Source organism: Cetorhinus maximus, chromosome 9 (genome assembly GCF_964194155.1).
Source record: "Cetorhinus maximus chromosome 9, sCetMax3.hap1.1, whole genome shotgun sequence".
NCBI classification, from domain to species: Eukaryota; Metazoa; Chordata; class Chondrichthyes; order Lamniformes; family Cetorhinidae; genus Cetorhinus; species Cetorhinus maximus.
This window is the reverse complement of record NC_135887.1, coordinates 33,188,825-33,210,472: the sequence shown is the minus strand read 5'-3', so window position 1 is coordinate 33,210,472 and position 21,648 is coordinate 33,188,825.

Below are 21,648 nucleotides of genomic sequence, written 5' to 3'. Positions count from 1 at the left end.
CTGGATTTTTATCCTAGGAGTGAGTAGCAGGAGTCAGGAAAGTTCCTGGCTGGCCCACCTGCCTCAGGAGAAAGTGCCTGCTAAAGCAGGATTCCTGTTCCTGAGGGGTGAGGTGCAGGCTGGAGTCGGGCCAACTGCCTCTGAAAAGATTTCAGAGGCAGCCACAGAGGCTAATGGAGGCAGAGATGGGCTGTTTAAAAGGTCCAGCTCAGTGTTTTGGAACATTGCCCCAGTCATAATAAGAGCAATGAAATACCCAATGGCCCACACGCACCCCATGCTCCCTCCATGCCAACCTATGCCCCTCCACCCATCCCCATGGCTTCTCATACCCTCTATGCCAAACAATGACCCTCTACCCACCCACCATGGCCCATCATACCCTCCATGTCAACCTTTGGCACTCCCATGCTCATTCACCTAGTATAAATTCTGTACCCAGCTTTAAAAATCCAGTGGTCCATTCATAACTTTCCTTAAAAAAAACTGCTTTTACTACAGCCCTATAAAAGTTTTAATCAACCAGACATTTAAAGTATCAACAGCAGAAACTGCAAGCACTTGACACCTTTTTGGCTTGTGTAAATAAACATTGAGAAATAGCTCTAAGAGAAAAAGCTGTCAATCAATTAGTGTTTTTCCTCGGCACAGTTGTTTCTGTAGGCAAATGGATCTGTAGGCTCTCAGAAGAGTCAACGAAAGTTATGAATGAATGTTTGGATTTTAAAAGCTATTCACACATGACATTGTTACTATAAGGTTCACTGGTTCTATACTGGATGAATGGGCATGGAACTGCCATAGTTGGCATGGAAGGTATGAGGGGCCATGGGGGATGGGTGGAGGGGCAATGAGGGTGGATAGAGAGACATAGGTTGGCATGGAGGGTATAAAGGGCCAAGGGAGGATGGGTACAGGGACATAAGTAGGCATGGGGGAACATGGATAAGACCTTTTGAACTTACCCAGACTATGGTTCATGATACTTCTGAGGGGCCATGAACCACAACTCCTTGAAAAGCTGGCCAAACGCCACAAAAATTGTGGTGGGTTCCTAGATGCCTATCTCCCCCAAGGCAGCTGGCCAGGATAGGAGTGTAGGGTCTGAGCTTGCAATCTGCATCAGCTTGCGCTCTTATCCCATCCTGACAGGAATTGGGGGCACCAGGAATGGGTCCAGGAATCTCGGACTCAGGTCCTGGTGGCCATTTTTAAAGGTCTATGGAGTCTTCTAACTCCGCAAAAACCCAACCCTAAGTCTCCTTCTCCTTGGCAACTGTCTGAAGTTGAAATGGACTGTTCACAACACTGGTGTTATATTTGATCCCAAGATAAGCTCCTGACCACTATTCATGCTATCATCAGGACCACATATTTCCACCTCTGAAAGATTGTCCAATCCCACCTTTACCTTAACTCATCTGCTGCTTAAGTTCCCATCCAGGCTTGTATTACCTCTAGACTTGACTACTCCAATGCACTTCTGACTGCTCCCCATGTTCTACCTTCCATAAACTTGATGCCTTTCAAACTCTGTTGCCTGTGTGCCATTTACCAAGCACCTATATTCCCGTAAGTAATGTCTCAGTTTTAAACTATAATCCATGTTTTCCAATACCTCCATGGCCTCATCCATCCCAATCTTTATAATCACCTCCAGTCCCACAACTCCCCAAGATATCTATGCCCACCCAATTCTAGTCTCTTGAGCATCCCTGATTTTAATTACTTCACCATTGACATCTGTGCTTTCAGCTGCTTAGTCCCAAAGCTTTGTAATTTCTTCCCTAAACCTTTCTGCCTCTCTAACTCTCTTTTCTCCTTTAGGACAGTCCTGAAAATCTACCACTTTGATCAAGCTTTTATCACCTGCCCTAATATCTTCTTATGTGAATAAATGCATCAGGCACGCTTGATGGGAACAATGGATTCAGGTACATGCTGTTCTTCTGAAGATTGCACACCTCCGTTTAGGGAATAATTGCCCTTTCTATTTAGATATTCTGCAGGCTGTCCAGTTGATGCATAAGTTGAAACTTCTATATAATGTCCTTTACAGGGGTGGATTTTGCATTCCCTTGCTAGCGATTTTAAAGGTGAGAGGAAGACGTAAAATTCATTGAGTGGTATTCCAGCCACCTCCCCGCCTGCCCCAACCTGTCTGAAATTTTTCAGTGGATGGAGAGGCGTTGGGTGGCCCTTGGGCCTGTTAAGGCTCTTAAGTGGCCAATTAATGGCCTCATCCCACTGCTGCCACATTTCAGCTGAGGGAGGGGAGGCCCATGCCATGCGGCAAGCCTCGTAGCTGCATGGGCTGGAGCTAGGAGGCAAAGGACCTGATTTAGGAGCCCCTTGGCTCATCAGAGACATATGTCCAAGGTTTTCACCCCCCCACCCCCTTTGAACCCTCTCCTGTAGCCTCTTGAACCCCACCCTCCACCCCGCTCACTCCCCTCGCTGAGAGCCCCGACCCCTAACTTATCTGTCAGTCTGGGATCCTCGGCATTGGGGACTGTTTCTCGAAGCAACAGGTGGAAACCACTCCTGGCTGATGCTGCTGGGAATACAGAGCTGCCGGCCAATCCAATTAGCCGACAGCACTCTAAGGCAGCACATCCCCCCAAGCAAAGAGCAGAAATCTCGTCTTAAAGCAATTTACGCTGGCCCTAGCATTAAATTACTGTGAGGCAGCTGTCGTGATTGTGGGTAGGCTCCTCCCCCGCCTGAGTTACACCATGATCTCAGCGCTTCCTCGCTCCGGGCGCCATATTTAAAGCGCACCAGAGCACAGCCTATGTCATGTTGATAGATCAGGATTGCACCAGGTGTCAGCCCTGGAAGCAAAGAAGACAGCAGCTCCCAAATTTAGGGGATATATAGTGGCTCACAGTAACTGGGAGAGGTCCCAGACCCCTGGGAGGGGTGGAGTGGCCCACATTAGGCACCTCACTCACATTGAGGAGCATGTCATCGCACTGACTGAAGATGTGGACTGAGCCTACGGCAACAGTGAGGTCAGCAGCGAACCCACCAGAGGATCCTGCACCCCATCAGCCCTCTCTCAACATAACTGTGAGTGCTCTCTCTCCTGCCTTTGACTCTGCTGCCATGTACTAATTATCTCTACCTTGGTTCACAGGGAACTCTGTCAAGTGACTGATGCCCTAAGCCAGCCCCTCAGCTCCATCCAGGTCCTCACCTCTAGTCAAGAGGGCTCCTCCTCCATTGAAGAGCTGGAAATAAGCAGCCTGGAAGACCCATCGCAGCGCTTACCCAGACTCTCCACCAACACTGAGACACACACCTCGGTGGGACCTAGATCTAGAGCAGGCTCATGTCTGCAATCTGATGGTCACCACAGGGACTCGTGTCCACAGAAGGACGAGGCAGGTTCGGCCGAGGTCCCCAGCACTCAGAGGACTGCTGGGGAAGAGGCATCTGTGAGATCTGAGTCAGACGTCAGGCCTGTGTATTTGGCCTTCCACATCATGGAGAGTCAGCGGAAGGTGGGAGAATATCACGCAGAGCTGTTGGAAGCCTGCAACAGAGTGGCACGCAAATCTGAGGAGTGTGTCTGCCTGCTCTCTGATGAAGTGTTGCCCACATGTACGTCCATGGAGGTCCCCATGGGAAGAATGGTGGACGCCATGGAGGCCCTGGTCCAGCAGAATGCGGATATGCGCGCCGATCTGAACTCCATCGCAGTAGCCATGGGTGAGTTCCTGCAGTGGCAACTACCTTCAAGGTGCTCCTTCCCCTCAAGGAGTCAGCCCGGGGTCTTCAACACCTGAAATGAGGAGGAGCAGCAGCTCGACACCCCTGGGTCTTTCACTCAGGAATCTCAGAGGCTGTCCGTTCCCTCCAAGTCCCCTTTCCCTGTGATGCCCTCAACATCATCCTCTGTCACCGCAGAAGGAGCAGCTGGCCCACAGGAGGTCAGCCAAAGCAAGCCGAGGCCCTCAAGGCCTCAACTCTCCAGAGGACCCAGGCCAAAATCATCAGAGGCAACAGGGCCAACAATTGCACAGGCTGTCTCCACCCCTGCTGAGGATGTCAGGACAGCACCTATAAGAAATGATGGGCCTAGAAAAGTTAAGAAATTCTGCTCACAAGTGGTTGCACTTGTGATCACATCTTGTCACTTTATAATCTGAAAATATATTCACTTTCATTGAATAATGTATAATGTTGTCTTTCAGCTTCAGTTACAGGCTTCGCAAGTCCTCCACGTGCACCCCCCCTCCCCCCCCACACCACTAGCAGTTGCATGCAGCCGGACCACAAGTGATTCTGGAGGAAGAAGTGTGTGTGTGTGGCAGGGCCTTTTGGAGCCTCATGCAAGCACTCTCCCACTCACACTGAGCCCTCCTCCATCACACTCATCTCACATAATTTTTAATGCTGTCTACTGAGATTCTCCTTCAGTTGTCCATCTGAGCTGCCTGCATCTCTGCCCACCCACTGATCGCACTCCCATGCAGCACCTGTGTCCGTACAACATGAGGCTCCGCTCACTTTTGATTTGAAAAATATGATCATAGCCAAGTTTCTCGTAAGCTCCCCTTTCCTTTACCCTCCCCCATCAGCCATTTCCTTTCCCCCGTCACTGTTGACCCCGTGGCATCACCTTTCACCTCCCCACTGTCACCTGCCAACCCTTTTGTTTCCAGGATGTCCAGGTGAACGTGCACGTTCCCTGCCTTCCTGAGAATCCCACCCCCATTCACAATGACATCCCCAATCTCCTCATTACCACCTCCAAGGTCCTTGTCTGCCTCTGAATTCCCACCCAACCACCCTTGCCATTCCTTCTATTGCTACCATCGCACCCTCGCCTCTCCCACCCTTCTGGTTCATTTCTCCCCCTCCTACCATGCCCAGTTTGCTAACCCAGGAGCCAGTCATTCACAGCCCACTCCCTTGCACATTCACTTGGACTTCCCCCCCTTACTCCCTGCTCTACCCTTACTCCCTTCTCCACCCTTAACTCCTTCCTTCAGCCTTACTCCTTCCTCCCTCCGAACTCCTGCCCCACTCCAAACTCCTTCCCTTACATGTTCCTCCCACCTTAAACATACCTCCCTACTTGCTGCATTCTCCCCTGTTACACCTTCCGCCCCTGAACTCCCTCCTTCCCTTCCCAACTCAACCCTCCGACACCCTCGTTCCCCCCACCCCCCCAACCTCACCACCTCCGGTACACCTTCCTCTCCCAGTCAAATCTAGACCTTCCTCTGCCACCCCACCACCCGCCCTCCCCCGCCAGTCCACCTTCCTTTCCCACTCACAGATGGGATTCCTCTCTCCCACTCTCCTGATCATCCTTAGCAGCCCATGGCCAAGACTGATGTTCCGCAACAGACGGGAGACATCAACAGAGACCTCCCATGTTCTGTCACCTGCTTCACGGCAGAGCCACGTCCATGAGAATCCACCCAGCAAGCGATGAACTTGTTCCTCCAGGGTCCGGAAGCAGTAGGGCTCCAGCATCTTCTGCTCCTCAGATGTCCGCGATCTGAGCAAAGCCCCAGCAGTAAGTCCCAGCCTCTGCATGTCACACATGTCCAGACGTGTTCTAGGCCAGCATGTTTCCCACTGGCGCAACGGAAAACCTGGCATGGGGGTCAGGCCTTACTTTGCATCCCACCATCCTCCAGTGGGCTTGGGGTTCCGCCATGGCAGACACCATCAGATGATCCCGCTATTCTTTCACGTTGGCGTGAAACCAATTTTTGGCCGTCTTGCCATATTGTCTCCTACTCGGTGATGTTTGAGGCAACTGTTGCAAATGACTAGAATGCTCCAGGGACATAAAAGGCCTGTGATGAGCTTCACAGCTACTACACTGGTTGACAGACTCAAGACCTTCTTAAATTAGGTAGCTCACTTCAGTCATAACTTTACCTGATGTGCATGAGCCTACTCATTCACTAACCAAATCCATGCCAAGAATCCATTTATAAGGAACAGATCTGTTATATCCTCTATTTATGTGCCAGTGATGGTTCAGTGGTCACTCTCTCACCTCTGAGTTGGAAGGTTGTGGGTTTAAATCCCACTTCAGACACTTAAGCACAAAATCTATATTGGTTGCCACTTCACTGTGGAAGGTGCCAAATTTTTGATGAAACATTAGACCAAGGCCCCATCTACACACAAGAGTGGACATAAAATATTTCATGACACTATTTCATAGAAGAGCAGGAGAGTTCTCCTGGTGACATCACCAATTTTTATACCTCAATCAACATCACTAATAAAAGATTATCTGGTCATTCTCATGTCTGTCGGAACTTGCTGTTGGCAAATTGACTAACATGTTTCCCACTACAACAGTGACCAGTGACTACATGTCAAAAATATGAATTGACTGTAAAGCACTTTGGAGCATCCTGGGGTCATGAATGGCACAATATAAATGCAGGTCTTTCTTGCTTTCTTTACCCTATGCTCCCTCCTGCTGTTGAACTGTGAGGTACCCATGTTTGTGAGCAGAGAACTCCTCCCTACTATTTAAATCTCTTAGGCCATAAGACCATAAGACATAGGAGCAGAAATTAGGTCATTCGGCCCATCGAGTCTGCTCCGCCATTCAATCATGGCTGATAAGTTTCTCAACCCCATTCTCCCGCCTTCTCCCCGTAACCTTTGATCCCCTTACCAATCAAGAACTTATCCATCTCGGTCTTAAATACACTCAATGACCTGGCCTCCACAGCCTTCTGTGCCAATGAATTCCATAGATTCACCACTTTCTGGCTAAAGAAGTTTCTCCTCATCTCTGTTCTAAAAGGTCTTCCCTTTACTGTGAGGCTGTGCCCTCGGGTCCTAGTCTCTCCTACTAATGGAAACATCTTCCCCACATCCACTCTATCCAGGCCTTTCAGTATTCTGTAAGTTTCAGTCAGATCCCCCCTCATCCTTTTAAGCTCCATCGAGTATAGACCCAGCGTCCCCAAACGTTCCTCATATGTCAAGCCTTTCATTCCTGGGATCATTCTCGTGAACCTCCTCTGGATCCTCTCCAGGGCCAGCACATCCTTCCTGAGATACAGGGCCCAAAATTGCTCACAATATTCTAAATGTGGTCTGACCAGAGTCTTATAAAGCCTCAGCAGCACATCCCTGCTTTTATATTCTCGTCCTCTCAAAATAAATGCCAACATTGCATTTGCCATCCTAACTACCGACTCAACCTGCAAGTTAACCTTAAGAGAATCCTGGACTAGGACTCCCAAGTCCCTTTGCACTCCAGATTTCTGAATTCTCTCCCCATTTAGAAAATAGTCTATGCCTCTATTCTTCCTACCAAAGTGCATGACCTCACACTTGCCCACATTGTATTCCATCTGCCACTTCTTTGCCCATTCTCCTAACCTGTCCAAATCCTTCTGCAGCCTCCCCGCCTCCTCAATACTACCTGTCCCTCCACCTATCTTTGTATCATCTGCAAACTTAGCCAGGATGCCCTCAGTTCCTTCATCTAGATCATTAATGTATAAAGTGAAAAGTTGTGGTCCTAACACTGACCCCTGCGGAACTCCACTAGTCACCAGCCGCCATCCTGAGAAGGACCCCCTTATCCACACTCTCTGCCTCCTGCCAGACAGCCAATCTTCTATCCATGCTAGTACCTTACCTCTAACGCCATGGGCTCCTATCTTACTGAGCAACCTCCTGTGCGGCACCTTGTCAAAAGCCTTCTGGAAGTCCAAGTAGATAACATCCATTGGCTCTCCTTTGTCTAACCTACTCATTACCTCCTCAAAGAATTCTAACAGATTTGTCAGGCATGACCTCCCCTTGATGAAACTATGCTGACTTTGCCCGATTTTACCATGCACTTTCAAGTATTCTGAAATCTCATCCTTAATAATGGACTCTAAAATCTTACCAACGACCGAGGACAGGCTAATCTGCCTTTAATTTTCTGTCTTTTGCCTCACTCCCTTCTTAAACAGGGGGGTTACATTAGCGATTTTCCAGTCCTCTGGGACCCTCCCTGACTCGAATGATTCCTGAAAGATCACCACTAACACCTCCACTATCTCTTCAGCTATCTCCTTCAGAACTCTGGGGTGTAATCCATCTGGTTCAGGTGAGTTATCCACCTTCAGACCTTTCAGTTTTCCTAGCACCTTCTCCTTGGAAATGGCCACCATACTCACCTCTGCCCCCCGACTCTCTTGAACTTTGGGGATGTCACTCGTGTCTTCCACCGTGAAGACTGACGCAAAGTACCTGTTCAGTTCCTCCGCCATTTCTTTGTTCCCCACTACTACTTCTCCAGCGTCATTTTCCAGCGGCCCAATGTCCACTTTTGCCTCTCTCTTACCCTTTATATATCTAAAAAAACTCTTGCAATCTTCTTTTATATTACTGGCTAGTTTACCCTCATATTTAATCTTCTCCCTCCTTATTTCTTTTTTAATTGTCTTCTGTTGATCTTTGTAGGCTTCCCAATCCCCTGGTTTCCCACTGCTCTTCGCAGCATTGTATACTTTGTCTTTAGCTTTTATGCTGTCCCTGACTTCCCTTGTCAGCCATGGTTGCCTCGCCCTCCCTTTAGTATGCTTCTTCTTCCTAGGGATGAATTTTTGCTGTGTCTCCCAAATTACTCCCAGGAACTCCTGCCATTGCTGTTCCACTGTCTTCCCTGCTAGGCTCATCTCGCCGTCAATTCTGGCCAGCTCCTCCCTCATGTCTCTGTAGTTGCCTTTATTCAACTGTAATACCGTTACATCTGATTCCAGCTTTTTCCTCTCAAATTGCAGGGTAAATTCTATCATATTATGGTCACTTCCTGCTAAGGGTTCCTTCACCTTAAGCTCCCTTATCAAATCTGCCTCATTACACATCACTAAATCTAGAATTGCCTGTTACCTAGTGGACTCCACCACATCTCTTCTTGTTGTGGTGCTATTTAGAAATGCTCATCTTTGTTCAATTTACTAGATCAAGGTTGGATCTGGGGTGTAACACTCCATTTTTATTATGCTCATCAGATGTGGAATTCTTCATGGATTTTTGTGGTTACCATTAAAAACACCTGAATAAGTTACCCTCTATTGTTAATGTTCACTGAATCATATTTTAAAAGGCGAGGAATTGTCAGAAAACAGCTAAATACTGATGATTGTCCTAATTCATGATTACTCTTTTGCTAAAATGAGCAAATATGAGGAAATATAGACCCACATCATTGTTGTTGTCAGGAACACAATATTTATACAGAAGTAAATGCCTGCACACACTTGAAAAGGAAATAGGCATTCAAAACAGCTGCACAAATAGAAATAATTGCCCAAAATATTCATATTTCCTAACACTTCCATGTAATATTCAGATCATTATATGTTCATACTTGAGCACAAAACTATTCCACTCACAGCTGATGTACATAACCCATTAGCTAGCTGCAGATATATTGATTTTTTTTTATGTAAACAAAAATAGCATCAAGCCGAGTCACAATGCAAACAGTGTAAAACTATTGAGAGCCAAAACTGAACTTATTAAGTTGGCTGGGAAAAGGGTTTAACAATGATAAGATTCACATTAATGGTCCTTTACTGTTATTATGAAAGCTTGTCATTTTTTTCAGCTGATTATTAATCGGAAGGCACTCAGGTGGTTAAACACTGAGTCACGGTCCATGGTGCAATTGAGTTTGCATAATGGGCAGTTCGTGCATCTGGCTTTCCCAGATGAAATATGTAAGGCCTCACTGTTGGCTGTGTCAATCTGCTAAATGTCTTCAACTGGGTGTATGTTCAGCCAAAGACACAGGCACTGCCTCACTAACCATCTGTTGGAGCACACACAGGGTTGGCATGTTCCATCTTAGTTAGCAGGAAAATGTTATACCAAATTAATCTTTCGTTCAATATCATTTGAACTAGCCACCCATTTCTGAGCAATGTTTAAAATAGAAATAAAACAAAATATTCGCCGTATTTTATCATAATGAAAGACCAGAGCAGTTCCTAATGGCTAAAATCATCATTAACAGGTCACTGTCTATCCAGATAACAAATATGAACACCAAAGTAGCTATGGCTTCAGTTGTCCAATATTGATAACTCCAGGCAATGACAGCTTTGGGGCGTATTTTCTTCTGTTCACTATTTTCAGTAAAACACTATAAAGGACTGTTGCCTATATTCATATCTACCTTTGCATTAAAAATAGCAAATGGTGCAAGCAATATAGCCTATAGCCCCATTCAACTTACCCTGAGATAACCTGGTGGATAATGATGTCAGCAGCTGTAAACATGCCAATCCTTGATGCTATCCCCTCAACCAGATACCACGTAAAGAACAGAAAGTAGGTTACCCCAAGAATATTTCTCGATAGAATGCTAATATCAGTGAAAATGGAAGGAGGGGAAATGCAAAACAAGAACAAAAGTGGAAAATTTAGCAGTGCAAAATCTCACACCCAAATTGCACTGGGTGTGCCTCCAATGCCATATTGGTTTGGACACTCCTTAGGCATCTCTGATTCACCTGACACAAACACTGACATATTAAAATATGTTTTTATAGGGCCCTAAACTGAGAACCTTTTGAGAAACCAGTGGCTGGAGCTTCTTATTTGTCAGCTTCTAATCCAGCTCAGCCAAACATGGTGGTGAGAGTCAGGATAGCAATATTTATAAAGGGATCCACTGTTTTATTAAGGTAAGTCTCTGATTAGGCTTTTAGGCTGCTGCTGCTTTTGGGCCACTATCTTGGCTGTTGGATATTTATTAGTTTTGGAAAGTGAGTCCTGGGGGGGTGCTGTAATCTTTTACAGAATCATCATAAAACATGGATATACTGCTTGTTTTACATTTGAAGCTGCCTGTTGAGGAGAGAAAACAGCAGCAACAAGGAAGAAAGCCCAGAGGTGAAGAAGCTGCTTGGAGAAGGTGAAGGGGAAGACACAATAGATGTGCAGGTGTTCAGGAACAGACCATTATATCTGAGCCTGACAGAGGAAAAATCTATAAGGCTATTATAGAGTTGATCTTCCAGGTAACTTTTCTTCGTCGACACCTTTAACTTTATTTAGAAGACAGCAGCAGCAACTACATGTGTGCATCAAACTCCATAACTAAAGAAGAATTCTCCTGAAGAGATTCCCCGTACTGTTAACACATTGGTTTATGCAGATCATGTGACCTTTCAACACAGGATTATTCTTAAAGCTACAGTCCTATGTTTCCCAAAACTATAATTATGACATTCCTTCCCCTTTAACTTTCTGTACATTTTTTGTTTACAAGGATATTTATCTCATGACATCACAATATTTACACAGGTCATGAAATTACAAGTTCAGTCTTTCAGGTGGTTTCCTGATCCATGTGGAACATCGTAGCTCCACAACTTCCAATGCTTTTGCAGGAACCACATTCTCCGGAACCACATTAACATCAGATACCTTATGGGGCACATGCAGCTCAGTGCCTTCCACTCTGACAGAAACATCGGGTATGTCTGTCCTTGGTTGAGCAACTTCAAAAGAACCACAGGTTCAGCAATGGTTACAGGTGGAACATCATTTTGTTGGGGTATCTCCCTTCCTCTTAAATAATCCACACGCTTACGGGTGATCTGGCCCTCCATTTCCATGTGGTATGACAATGGTCTGGTCACAGAACTCACTTGACCAGGTAACCACTTCTGTCCTCCACCAAAATTCTTTAAATATATTGCTTCTCCAACTGTAAATTGTCGCTCAGAACTATGCAAATCATGAGTAACTTTTTAGTTCCCTTGACATTTCTCCATCTTCCCCTCCAAACTGGAAAGTATCAGGCTTAGCCTTGTCCGAAGACGGCACCTCGTCAGTAATTCTGTAGGTGTTGCTCCTGTTGTAGTGTGGGGGGGTTGTTCTGTAGTGAAATAGAAAACGAGCAAGTCTCCAACAATTCGCCTGTTAACTTTTTCATTCCCGCCTTAAAGGTTTGTACGGCCCTTTCCGCCAGTCTGACAGATGGTACGGGGGGTGCAGTCTTCACGTGGTTGATACCGTTGAGGCTGATGAATCATTGGAACTCAGTGCTCGTGAATGTTGTGCCATTATCTGTGATGATTACCTCTGGCAATCCGTGGATGGTGAAGCTCTGGTGTTGTTTTTCTACAGTAGCGCCTGACGTTGACGACTTTACCTCATAAACGTCTAACTACTTGGAATGAGCATCTATAATCAGTAGAAACATGATTCCAAGGAAAGGATCAACGTAGTCAATATGTAATTGCACCAGGGTCTACCAGGCCACTTCCATGGGTGTAATGGGGCTGCCACTGGCAACTTTTGCAACTGCTGACATTGCACACAGTGTTTTACCACTTTTTCAATATCGCCATACATCCCCAGCCACCAAAGATAACTTCGCACCATGGTGTTCATTCGGGAGATCCCTGGATGGGCACTGTGTAGCTCTACTAAAAGTGGTTCCCTTCCCTGTGAAGGAACTACTACCTGTGCACCCCACAATAGAATAACATCTTGACTGCTCATCTTGTGTCTTCGGTTGAAAAATGGCTTCAATTCATCAGAGACTATTTCCTGGGACCAACCATGTAACACTTGGTCACTGACTCAAGATAGGACTGGATCATAATTTGTCCAGTTTCTTATCTGCCTGGCACAGACTTGTGAGGATTCTAGAAAACTCATCACTAACACGAGCTCCTGTGGGATTGGGATATGTTCATCATTCTTTTGCAAAGGAAGGCGGCTTAGGGCATAGGCATTTTCTATGTGAATCCCTGGTTTATGTACAAAGGTGTATTCATATGCCACCAAAATTAGGGCCCATCTTTGTATTCTTGCAGAGGCTATAGGAGGTATAGCCTTTTGCTCGCTAAACAGACCCAAAAGTGGTTTGTGGTCTGATACTATCATGAAATGTCGCCCGTGCATGTATTGGTGGAATTTCTTTACACCAAAAATAATTGATAGACCTTTCTTTTTGATTCGAGAATATCCTTTTTCAACAGTGGTAAGTGTCCTGGATACATAGCCTATTGGCCTCTCTGTGCCGTTGTCCATTTTGTGAGATAGTACCGCTCCCACTCCATAGGGGGACGCATCGCAGGTTAGCACCAATTCCGTCATCTGGTCATAATACACTAACAAATTTAAAGACTGTAAGAGCTGTTTTACTTTCATGAAGGCTTCTTTTTGGGGTGCCTCCCAAAACCAATGCTGTTTTTTTCTTAACAGTGAATGTAAAGGGGCTAGAACATGGATAAATTTGGTAGAAACCGCTAATAGTAATTTATCATTCCTAAAAATAATTTTAGTTCAGAAGTGTTCTTGGATGTGGGTGCCTTTCTTATTGCTTTAACCTTCTCTTCAAAAGGGTGTAACCCTTGGGCATCTACCCGGTGGCCCAAATAAATTATTTCATTTGCTTGAAAAGTGCATTTTTCTTTCTTCAGGGGTACTCCTGCTTCTAAAAATTGCTTCAGGACTTCTTCTAGGTCAGCCTTTTCTCTGAATCCAGTTATTAGTACATCGTCCAGGTAGACCACAACCTGAGGTAGTCCCCGTAGTAAGATCTCCATTGTCCTCTGAAAAATGGCATAGGCTGAGGAAACACCGAAGGGCAGGCATGTATATTGGTATAACCCTTTGTGGATATTTATGGTCATGAATTCCCGGGAGGCATAATCCAGCTCCAGTTGCTGATATGCGTGACTCATGTCAAGCTTTGTGTACATTGTCCCTCCTGCTAGTTTAGCAAAGGGGTCTTCAATCTTGGGAATAGGGTACCTGTCCAGTTTGACTGTTCTGTTGACTGTTAATTTATAGTCCCCACAGATCCGAACGGCCTGGTCTGGTTTAAGGACAGGGACTATGGGTGTCTCCGACTCTGAGAACTGAGATGCTTTTATGACACCCAGCCTCTCTAGCCAGTTTAGCTTAGCGTCAACCTTCTCTTTCAGGGCGTATGGCACCAATCTTGCTTTCAAGAAGCGAGGGGTTGCTTCTAGGCCCATGTAAATCTTGGCCTGTAGGTTTTGGATTTTTTCCAGTTCATCCTCGAAGATGGTGTCATTTTTTTTAGCAGCTCTGGTAGTCCACCTGCTCTCAACTGGAAGATTTCGGACCAGTTTAATTTAATCTCCTTCAACCAATCATGCCCTAGAAGGCTTGGCCCTTCACTTTCTACCACCATCACTGGTAGTATAAAGGATTAATGTTAAATATGTGCAGTTAACAAGGCAGTCAAAGTGAGAAAGCACAATTGTGTATGTACTTGAGGTGACAGGAGGATCTTGTATAGAAAAACAGCTGACACAGTGGAGTTTGTTGGCCACAGGAGTAGAAGTGCACCTAATCCAAAACAGGGAAAGTGTGAAGAGGACACAGTAGCTGCCAATACTCAGTGTTGTAGCTGTGGTGGGAAAAGGCTGCACCAGCACGAAGAATGCTCTCCAAAAATGTAGAATGTATTCCTGTAAGAGGAGAGGACATTTTAAATTGGCATGCCACAGCAAAATGCTCCTAAGACAAAAATCAAAGGAGAAATCCATGAAAACATGTAACATTTAAGAAACTGAAGAAGAAAAAAACAATGAAGTGCCATTCTTGGGAGAAATTTCAGGATCAAATGGGAAGTATTGGAGCACAAACATTACGGTCAACGGACATAAAAAAAATTTCAAAGACAGGAGTTTCAATTCTTTCAGACACAGAACAGTGGCTAAAGCAAGACTTCCTCCAGCTATTGATCATATGATTCCATGGTCCAGGAGGTCTTCGACTGAAGCTAAACTTCAGTACAAAGGAAGAGAAACCACAGAAACTTTATATGTGATCCAAAACCAAGAATGCTCAATGTTAAGCTGAAAAGTTTGCACAGTTCTACAACTCATCTATTAAGTAGGCAAATTTGGAAGCCAAGAAAAATCAAAAGAATTCAGGACAGAATTTCCAAAATTAGTCAGAGGTCTTGAGAAGATTGAAACAAGCAGAAGCACCAGAACCTAATTAGGCCATATGAAAACCTTGAGAAAACCAGGCATTGACTTCCCATGAACTGCAAGTGAAGGGACCATAAGTTCATTACTGAGAAGGGCAGCTTGCCTCAAGCAAGATACAGATGGACAAATTTGAGCAAGGAAAACAATGAATGACAGCAGACACATTGTCACATGTTCCTGCTGAAAAGCCAAACAAAAGGAACATAAGAACATAAGAACATAAGAAATATGAGCAGGAATAGGTCATACGGCCCCTCAAGCCTGCCCCACCATTCAATAAGATCATGGTTGGTCTGCCCCAGGCCTCAACTCCTCTTTCATGCCAGCTCCTCGTAACCCTCTACTCCCCGATATTTCAAAAACTATCTACCTCCTCTTTAAATACTTTCAGTGATCTAGCCTCCACAACTCTCTGGGGTAGAGAATTCCAGACATTTAGTACCCTCTGAGTGAAGAAATTCCTTTGCATCTCAGTTTTAAATGAGCGTCCCCTTATTCTGTGACTATGTCCCCTAGGTCGAGATTCCCCCACTAGTGGAAACAACTTCTCAACATCTACTCTGTCAAGCCCCCTCAGAATCTTGTACGTTCCAATAAGATCATCCCTCATTCTTCTGAACCCTAAGGAATAAAGGCCTAACCTGTTTAGCTATATATTTTTAGGACATATATTTTGTTGAAGATGTTGAAGCCTATACTTCATTGACCACAACATTTCTACCAGTAACAACACGAAGGCTAAATGAAATTCAAAAAGCACAAAAACAGATGAAGAATGTGCTAAAATTAGGGAATGTTACATAAATGAATGGTCACAATATGTTACAAATTATCTCATCCTGAAACAATACTTTAAGCAACGAAGACACCTCAGTGTCATGGATGATTTAGTGATTTATGATGAGAGATTGGTCATACCAAGAGTCCTCAGAGTACAGGGCCTTAAAGCGAATACACCAGGGACACCTGGGCGCTACAAAGTGTCATGCTAGAGTGCAAGATTCCATTTGGTGGCCAGGGATCTCAAAATCATTAGAGGAAATGATTTTGAGCTGCATCATCTGTGCAATCCATTGCCAGGAGCAACGTGAACTATTGATGGTATCTCCACTTCTGTCCAGACCATGGGAATGTCTCCGAGTGGATCTTTCCAAACGCAAGGGGAAGACATTCCCTGTATTTGTTAACTATTACTCCAGATGGATTGAGGTCAAACGTCTTCATGGTCCCACATTTAAAGCAGTCATTAAACTACTCAAAGAAATCTTTGCCACACGCAGCATTCCAGATTTAGTAATTTCAGGCAATGGCCCACAGTTTGCAAATAAATGTTTTAGAAGTCCATAGAAGCCTATAGGTTTGTCCACACAACTAGTTCACCCAGATACCTAAAAGCTAATGGAGAGGCCTAAAGAGGAGTAAGAATAGTAAAAGCTTTGCTGAAGAAAAATGACAATATCAACTTAGCACTGTTGAGCTACCACTTCACACTACTTCAAAACGGTTTGGCTCCATCAGAACTTCTAATGAGAAGATGACTATGAATTCAACTTCCTGTTCTTACACACACACTGATGCCATGTCTCAAAGCAGCAGATAAAGAGAAAGTAATAAAGGGAGAATGAGGATGAGTATCATGTAAATCAAGCCAGAAACTACAATCAAGGCCATAGAGTGTATGGTTTTTCAGAACTCCAGCCAGATGAATCAGTATGGATTCGTGACCACAGTCGTGAAGGCCAAATTTTGGAAAAAGCATGACAGATGCAATCTTATCTTATAGAAACTGAAAATGGAATAGTGAGAAGGAACAGAATCGCACTTGTATCTACATGGAGATGACCATCAATGGAATGGACCAGCTACCCGGACAATCAGGAAGACAACCTGAATAGAGAGCTGGTACTCTCTTATAATTCGCATACTACTCTACAGAGTTTAAGAGAGAGCATGGAGAACGTGGATACTATTCAACCTCCAGCAGAGCTGAGATCAAGGTTGGGGAGATTAGTGAGACCACCACAACACATCTCTGTGAACCAGGGATGAAGACAGAAACTTCGGGGGAGAAGAAGGAGGATGTAAATAATGTATCTAATAGAGTCAGAGACTAGGGGGGTGATGTAGTATAAAGGGTTAATGTTAAATATGAAAATAGGTAGTTTACATCATCAGTGATATAAGATCCCATGACAACAGAGCATGGAGAGAGATAGTTCTATGTAGATCCTCGTGCTAAGCCTTGTATTATACATAATTAGTAGAATGTTCAATAAAACATAAAGTTTACCAATAGCTTTGTCTCCAGCAGTCTCTATCAATCCTGACCAAGGAGACCCTCATCTAAGACACGCAACAATGATAACAGAAGCAGCGTCACTGCTAGTGGTGGCCATAACTGGGACTGCACCTGTATGATGAGGGCTCATCAATGAACATGTTTACTCAAAGTCAGGTAAGTGGGATCTGAGAGTGCCAGGGCCAGCAGGGAGGGATTGGTGAAGGGATGGGGTCACTGAGTCAAGCAGCACCGTTGCCATCAGAGACATGGCCATGGACTGTGGAGTGCCCAAAAAATACCCACATCCAGAGCTTGCTGGAGTATACATGGCAGTCTGCCCATGCAGTGGCAGGCCCTCCCAATGCGGACAAAATGCCCACAGAGGCAGGAATTGGCCCTTAATTGATCTTTCTTGCCACCAGCAAAATGGCATGGTGACAGAAGGATCCCAGCCCCAACCCTGATAACTACCCATGGCATTTTGTCAGCCTTCCCTTCTCCCAGCCCATCTCCAAAGGCCCAGTAAATTCAGCCCAAATGCTCCACACTTGGGATAGCTGTGGAAGCCTCCTCCCATACAGCCCAAAGATAGTCTCATGGATGTCTGATACATGTTGCAAACTTTGCACTACAAAGGATGGTAACCATGGAGTCAACAGAGGAGGAAGATCTGAAGCAAAAACAAGAAGAAACGAGAAGAAGAGGAAGAGACAACAATGCTGTCATCTGCTAGAGCTTTCAGGCAGAAAATTATGGCAGCGGTTCCCTTGAGCAACCCTCCTCTCTCCTCTCTTCCCTAATACATTAACAGTTTCTCCTTCTATATTACTCAGTCCTTATTCCCACTATTTCAATGTGCTTCATCAGTGCAAGTTTATGGGTGCTTCCCTTATGTTGCTAAGAATATCAAGAGCAGCAGCATTCCAAAAAAATGAAGTTTACTGCTGTACTATATCTCTGCACTTTTAATTTGACAAATGCTTATTTTGAAGGTAGGGAACTAAAAATAACACTTATGGCAAGTGACTTCTGAGCTCATTTACCTATTGCAGTACTCCTGTGCGTTAGCTCCCCAGTGACTACAGCTTTGGAGGGGTGGACTCCTGGATGTCTACCTTGAGATAGCCAGGGTGGATGAACTTGAAGTTAATGCCACTTTAACAGGCCTGACTCTTCCTCTCTTCATTCTTTCATGGGATGTGAGTATTGGTGGCAAGGCTAGTACTTGTTGCCTATCCCTAATTGGCACAATTGAGTAGCTTGCTAGGCCATTTCAGAGGGCAGTTAAGAGTTAGTCACATTGCTATGGCTCTGGGGTCACATGTAGACCAGACTGGGTAATGATTTCCTTCCCTAAAGGACATTAGTGAAGCCGATGGGTTTTAAGACAATTGCTTATAATTTCATGGTCAGCATTACTGAGACTAGCTTTATATTCCAGATTCATTAATTGAATTTAAATTTCATCAGCTGCCATATTGGGATTTGAACCCCTATTCCCAAAGCATTATTAATCCAGTGTCATTATCACATCACCATTGTCTCCCATGAATTAGCATGCCCCCAATGTTCTACCGAGAACAAACAGGAGTGGTGATGCTCTCAACGTCTTTTGTGCTTTTAAAGTCTGAAAAAACTTTGGACTCTAGGTCCAAAATGGCTGCAGTCTAAACATTCAGTGAAGCTGTCAAAACATTTGTCAGAGACTCATTAGTGTGAGGTCCTCCGCAGAGCTAACCATTTGCTCCATAGCTGATGTAAAAAGCCCGGGGCCAGGATTTTACAGTCAGCGTGCAGGGCCGGGCCCAACATGCCAGTGTGTAAAGTGATGCATGATGACATCGGGCGTGTGTCTCAATGTCATCGCGCTGTCTCGTGATGTTTCATTTGGCGGGCGCGCGCCAGAGTTGGCTGTGCACCTGCCGATAATTGATAGGCCTATTAAGGCCATTAACAAAGTAATTAATTTCAAGTTTGCGCTGCCCGTCCAACCTTGGGCAGGCGAAAAGGCCAAGCAGCCTTTACATTTTTTTAGGAAACCTCATCCACGAGCAGGATGAGGTTTCCTAAATCTTTTACGAATTAAATACAAAATTTTTCTGAAAAATAAAAACGTGCCCCATCTCATGTGACACAGTCACATGAGGGGACATGTTTCATTAAATTTTTCTTACATTCATTTATTTTTTTTCAAAAGCGCTTCAATCTACCTGAGGCAGCTCCGTGCCTCAGGAAGATTGAAACGCTCTTTCGCGCACATGCGTGAAAGAGCGCTGGACCCGACTCTCCCTCCTCCCCCCCACCCGCACAGTGCTACCACTCGCGTATTACGCTGGGCGGGCCTTAATTGGCCTGCCCACGTAAAATGGTGGTGCAGAGCTGATCGCTAGCAGCAATCGGCTCCGCAACTGCCCCCGCCCGCTCCCGTCAAGCCTGCCAAACGCAGGAAAAATTCAGGCCCTGATGTTTAACTATCAGGCTTAAATGCAGGCTGGGCCCCGGAAGACTCCAACTGTGCTCTCTGTAGTAAGGCTTGGTTCCATGCTCCTGCTGGGCTGTCCTAACCCTGACTCTTACTTGAGGACAGAGCTCCTCCCAGTGCAGGACACCTCAGCTTACCTTCTTAAATATAGAGTATCAATTTTTGGGCTGGTGCCTGTGAGGTCAAGAGTGGGTGGATCTTCTGGAAGGATAAACTTAACTTAGAAGGAGTAAAACAAAGGTTCACTAGACTTATTATTGGGATGAGGGGATTGTCCTTTGAGGAGAGATTGAGTAGACTCACAGAAGCAATACAACATTTGTAAGGGACTTGACAGAGTAGATGTTGTGGAAATGTTTCCCCTGGCTGTGGAGTCTAGAATTAGGTATCACATTGAAGAATAAGAGGTTGGCTATTTAGGACTGAGATAAGAAATTTCTTCACTGAAAAGGTTGTGAATCTTTGGAAAGCTCTACCCCAGAGAGCAATGCATGCTCAGTTGTCAAATTTATTCAAGACAAAGGCCAATAGACTTTTGGATATTAAAGGAATGACAGGATAAGCTGATAGTGCTAGTAAGTGAAGTTAAGACAGAAGACCAACCATAGTCTTAGTGAATGGTAGAGAAAGCTCCAAGGGCTGAATAACCTACTCCTACTCTTAATTCTGATGTTCGTATGTTCTGGACTATTCCAAATTAAGCTCAGGGACCAATTGGGACCCCACTTGCATCCACAAGATTGGGTACATGCTTTGAACAAGTCATAAATTCCATGCCTAAAAATGGGCCTAAACAATTTCTCCCCAAACATTTCTTTTTGATCACAGTCCAGTATTGGCTATTTTAAATAAAATCTTGTAGCAGGTTTGAAGTTAGCCATCAATGTAAATCACCCCAGTTTTACTGAGAAACAATATTCAAAACCCCGCTAAGCACCAGAGGACTTGATTAATCACATTAATTGCCAGGGATCTTACATAAGCAGAGTAAATCAGGGCCCCTTTGTACATTACTCATCACCTGTTGGAGGTAAAGTGGCTCTTTTTACAGGCAAAGTTATTTCGATCTTTGGCTCAGAGGGAATATCTCAAGCAGAGTGTTAGTAAGCCATTTTCTAGACTGGGGCAGGGGCCATGAATCGTCTATGCAGACTAGCCCATTTTGATTGAACAAATGGTTCTGTCCCTGCAATTTACTACAGCTGCTACAAGAATGGGCAGGGCTTCCGCTTCACTGCTCATTTGGCCCAATAAATTTTTAAGTAGTCAACAACATTTTATTCAATGCAGTATTAAATATGTGCAGCAGTCCTGACGGTTTCTTCAACTTCACCCTCGGGGGATTAGGCATTTATCTTAACCGCTGTTTATTGGTCACTGATTTCACAGAGAAGAATGTCCTGGCAATTCTTCTGGAATCCAGCATACTGAAGTGAAAACAGAAAGTGCTGGAAATACTCAACAGGTACAGCAGCATCTGTGGAGAGAGAAATAGAGTTAACATGCGGAATCGTCCCAGATTTGCACTGTACGTTAATTGGCAGGTAGGCGACATTTTGCTGTATCGTCCCCAATCCGCCGTATTAACTATGCATTTTCAGGAAACACGCCGCTTTCATTGTGGGGGGGTTCTCATTCGCGTACCATGCTGTAACCTCACCGTTTCTTCATGCCAGGTGGCATATTTAAAGTCCAGCCGCATGCCCATCTCTCAGTGCTTCCAGCCCACAACTGCTGCATGGGAGACAGGATGGCCCCAAAAGGCAAAAAGGCTGCAGCCCCCAGGTTTAGTGACGCATCCCTTGAGCACCTTTTGGACGCCGTGGAGGCCTGCCATAATGTTCTCTACCCAGCTCTGGCTGCAGGATAGGCAGCAGCATCGCCAATCCAGCATGGGA